We start from the raw sequence: 5,306 nt of genomic DNA on the forward strand, positions 1-5,306 counted from the left end.
GTTGGTGCTATTCACACTCCCATTTTAACTTCTCACATAATTTTTCTATAATTTTTGTCTTTTGATATTTTTTAATTAATTCGATCCGACGGTCGAAAATTGAGAAGGGTGGGTGGAGGTAAAAATAGGTGTGAATAGCACCACGCTTTTCTATCTGATAACCAAGTATGTATAATAAAACTTTGTTAATTGTTGGTCGATCAATCTCAACGGTGGGGCCGGGTAAAACCAAAATGTAGGGAAGTTCATGCTCACCAAAGCAAATCTCAGTTGAAAAGTAAACTCGAATCAATAAAAAATTCCAAAGCAAGATCAACCCGTTTAAGGCTATGGTGCTCGTCTAGTTATCTTTGTGCCTTTTTTCTTTACATTTGGAAGTGCCAGTGCCAGATCACTTGAGGCAACAAGTCCAGGCCCCACATTTTATTCGTTCCTATTGCCTCCATTGAAAGTGACCGTTAGAATTTGAACGTTATAAGCCTACCGTTTTCCAGTCCCACTTTTTTAGTTCTTGTCACTCACTTTGCTCTTCTCTACAAAAGTATTAGTTACACACACACACACACTTATTAGCAGCATATATACACCTATATATATACTCTCTCTTAGTCTCATCAGAACTCAAAGAATGAGAGCTTTGGAGAAGTAGTAGTAGCAGAAACTAGAAGAAGAAAGGGAGACATCTTAGTCTCCCCCCAGAAGCTGAAGTTGTTGCCTGTCAATAAGTGTTTGTATGTGGTCAAGGCAAGCACCTTCTTGACCATCTTATCTGGCTTCAAATTCGCATTCACTGCCTCTTCTAGAATCACATCGAACACCTTCCCGAAATCAGCCATCCAGTCCTGGCTTTTGATCAAAGTCTGTGATAAACCTAGTTCGGAAACCCTAATGAACAACCGGTCCACGTCAACATCACCAAACCTTCCCGCTGCAATCTGCAACAGAAAGGATCATAACTGTTAAACCACTAGTTGTACACCCTGGACAAAAGGAATGGTGCACATGGACACAACATTCCTTTACAGCTTGTCTACCACATGGTTTCTGCACTTGTGTTGTGATTGCTGCATCGTGGGCATCGTGGGCAGCAAGAACAGCACTTGCTGTGCATTTGTTTATTGCAACATCACTTGCTGTGCATTTGTTTATTGCAACATCACTTGCTGTGCTTTTGTTTAATGCATGCGTGTCCTTAAAAGGTCGTACCCAGTGCACAAGGCTCCCGCTTTACGCAGGGTCTGGGAGAGGTGAATGTCGGCTAGCCTTACCCCCATTTATGGAGCGGCTGCTCCCAAGTCTCGAACCCGAGACCTACCGCTCATGGGCGAAGACACTTGTCATCGCACCAAGTGCGACCTCTGATGTCCATTGTAAGAAGTGCATATAAATATAAACTCTGATGTCCATTGTAAGAAGTGCAGTGTAATAATAAACCAGTTTCGAATACCAAGTTTTTCATGGTATCTAAGAGCTGACAGTCTAAACGACCAAAAGCTTTATTTTTTTTTCTCTCATGGCGTCCAGTTCAAGTTCCTCCAATCCCATTACTTTTTCCTCTCTTCCAAATGCTTCCAACTTTCTGACTATCAAGTTGGATCGTACCAACTATCCCCTATGGCATGCCCAGATGTTGCCCTTGCTTCGTAGCAGGAATTTGGTGTCTTTTGTTGATGGAACCAACCCATCTCCTCCTGCCTTCTTGAAGGATGATGCTGGCCAACTCACTGATAAAGTCAATCCTGACTTTGATGCATGGATTCAGCAAGATGCTATGGTTCTCTCTTGGATCAACAGTTCAGTCCATCCCACAGTTCTTGCCTCTCTTATTGGTAAGACAAGTTCTCTTTCTGCATGGACTTGTTTACGTGACAGGTATGCCTCTCAGTCTACTGGCCGTCTCCTCCAATTGCGTAGTGAACTTATGAATACCCATCGTGGTGATTCCTCTATTGCTGAGTTTCTTGATCGTATTAATTGTCTTGCCGACACTCTCTCCCTCTCTGGTTCTCCTATGACTGACTCTGATCTTGTTGCCATTATTTTAAATAATGTTGGGCCTGCTTATGAGAGTACTGTTGCTTCTGCACAAGCACGGGATGAGGCCATTACTTATAGTGCTTTGGAGGCTCTTCTTCTTGGTGCAGAAAGACGTCAAAAGATTCATACAGTGTTTGAAAATGGGCTCACTGCCCTTGCTGCTGGAAGAGGTCGTCCAGGACCTTCCCGTGGTCGCGGTGCTCCTCGCGGAGGCCGTGGTCACTTCAATAGTGGCCGTGGCCAATTTCCTCCTCGTCCTCAAAGCCAGGAACACCATGCTCCTCCACACCGACAACCTCATGATGGCGTTTTTGGTGCTCCTCCTTCTCCAACCCAATCTGGTGGCCGTATCCAATGCCAAATATGTCGTCGTCACGGCCATTCTGCAATCGATTGTTTCAATCGTCTGAATATGGCCTATGAAGGACGTGTTCCTGCTCCACGTCTCCAAGCTTATGCTGCTACTGCACCGTCTCCGGCATCCGCCTCTCCCTCTGGCATCCACAACTGGCTTTTTGACTCTGGAGCCAATGCACATATCACCAATGATTTGAATCAAATTTCAAATCCTCGTCCCTACAATGGCACTGACAATGTTAATGGCGTGGTGGACGGATCAGGTTTGCACATTTCTCATGTTGGCACTTCTTTTATTCACACACCCCATCACTCCTTTACCCTTCCCCACACCCTTCACTGCCCTAATGCTTCTACTAATGTTATTTCCATTAATCAATTTACCAAAGACAACCATTGTTCACTGACCTTATATCCCAATTCCTACCGTGTTCAGGACCTTCAAACGGGGAAGATGCTTTTGCAAAGCCGGAGTAAAAATGGTTTTTATCCATTTTTCAGTTCTTATGTGGTCAACCATGGAGTCTCTGCATTTGTCGGTGTTAGAGTGTCGGATGCTATTTGGCATTCTAGGTTAGGACACCCTGCAAGTTCTGTTTTGCATAGTCTAATTTCCCAAAATAAATTACCTTTAACTAGTAATGCAACCTACGACTTTTGTTCATCATGTCCCCTTGGCAAAAGTCATAAGTTGCCTTTTAATTTATCTTCTTCCCAGTCATCGTTTCCTTTGGAATTAATACATTCCGATGTATGGATTTCTCCTTCTTATTCAATTAATGGTTACAAGTATTATGTTGTTTTTGTGGATGATTTTTCTCGTTATGCATGGCTCTATCCTTTAAAATTAAAGTCTGATGTTTTTCAAACCTTTGTTAATTTCAAAAAGCTTGCAGAAAATATGTTCAATACCAAAATTAAATTTTTTCAATCTGATGGTGGAGGAGAGTTTGTCAATTCCTCTTTTAAACACCTTTTCTCTCAACATGGCATTCATCATAGACTTAGTTGTCCTCATCATCCTGAGCAAAACGGTCTCGCAGAACGCAAACATCGTCATCTTGTTGAAATTGGCTTAACTTTACTTGCTCATGCGTCTCTCCCTCACACTTTCTGGGATGACGCTTTTCAAACTGCAAATTATCTCATTAATCGTCTTCCCACCAAAATTTTGAATGGCGTCTCTCCTTTCCAAAAACTGTTTTCAAAATCCCCCCAGTATGATTTTCTCAAAGTATTTGGTTGTGCTTGTTTTCCCTATTTACGTCCTTATACTGATTCTAAACTTAAGTTTCGATCAAAACAATGCATTTTCTTAGGCTACTCATTAAATTATCAAGGTTATAAATGTTATGATCCTACCACTGGCAAGTCTTTTCTGTCTCGTCATGTTGTTTTCAATGAAAAAAGTTTTCCATCGAAAGAACTTGCTCCTCCGACCTTGTCAAACTCTCGTCCGTTGGACCATGTCCTTGACATTGATACCTTCCATTACACCCAACCACAGTTGACCCCTCTGATCCCTCCTTCCCTTCCAACACCGATTGTCGCCACCTCCCCACCTCAATCCCTACCACTACCTACCCCAGACTCCCATTCTCACCCATCAACTTCCACTACTCAAGTGAATATAGAACCTGCCAACACCACTTCACATACTGTTCCTTCCACTCATCCCATGATCACGCGTGGTCAACAAGGAATTCGAAAACCAAATCCCAGATATGCTTGTATCACTAACGTTACTAATACTTTGGTTAAGCCCACATGTTTCTCACAGGCAAATAAGTCTCCACAATGGCGCCAAGCCATGGCAGATGAATTCAACGCCTTACAGCGTACTGGCACTTGGACTTTGGTACCCTACAAGTCTTCTATGAACGTGTTACCAAATAAATGGGTGTATCGCATCAAAACAAACTTTGATGGTTCCATCGAGCGTTTTAAAGCTCGCCTAGTTGCCAATGGTTTTCATCAGCAAGAGGGCATTGATTTCTGCGAAACCTTCAGTCCGGTGGTCACACATGCCACAATTCGGCTCATTCTCTCTATTGCTCTTCACTTTCAGTGGCCTATCTGCCAACTTGATGTTCAAAATGCCTTCCTTCATGGCACGTTGAATGAGGAAGTTTATATGCGTCAACCTGCAGGGTTCATTGATCCACAGTTTCCCTCTCATGTGTGTCGACTTCGACGGTCTCTCTATGGTTTGAAACAAGCACCCCGTGCTTGGTTTCAATGTTTTTCCCAGAAACTAGAACACTTGGGCTTCACTGCTTCTCAAGCTGACTCGTCTCTCTTCACCTATTTTGATGGCTCAACAATCATTTATCTTCTCATCTATGTGGATGACATTTTAATCACAGGGAACAACAATGCTCACTTGTCTCAGTTTATCACGCAGCTTGGCACTCATTTTGCAATGAAAGATCTTGGGCCCTTACACTACTTCTTGGGGATGGAGGTTTCCCGGACGCCTTCTGCTTTCTATCTTACTCAATCCAAGTATATTTTGGAGCTTCTACAGAAAACTAATATGGCTGACGCCAAGCCCATCTCAACGCCAGTTCGCAGTGGTAAACGCTTGAGTTTATATGATGGTGAGCCTTTCTCAGATGGATCTTCTTTTCGCAGTGTTGTGGGCGCCCTTCAATACCTTCTATTTACACGTCCTGATATTGCTTATGCTGTCAACCAAGTGTGTCAGGTCATGCACTCTCCAACTACTGCACACTGGGCTGCAGTCAAACGCATCCTACGGTATTTGAAAGGCACACATGATCACGGCTTACTTTACAAACCCAGTCCTCTCACTCTCACTGTGTTCCCTGACGCTGATTACACTGGCGACCCTGATACCCATCGTTCCACTGGCGGTCACTGCATATTTCTTGGCAATAATTTAATCTCCT

This window comes from Malus domestica, chromosome 05 (genome assembly GCF_042453785.1).
Source record: "Malus domestica chromosome 05, GDT2T_hap1".
Taxonomy (NCBI): domain Eukaryota; kingdom Viridiplantae; phylum Streptophyta; class Magnoliopsida; order Rosales; family Rosaceae; genus Malus; species Malus domestica.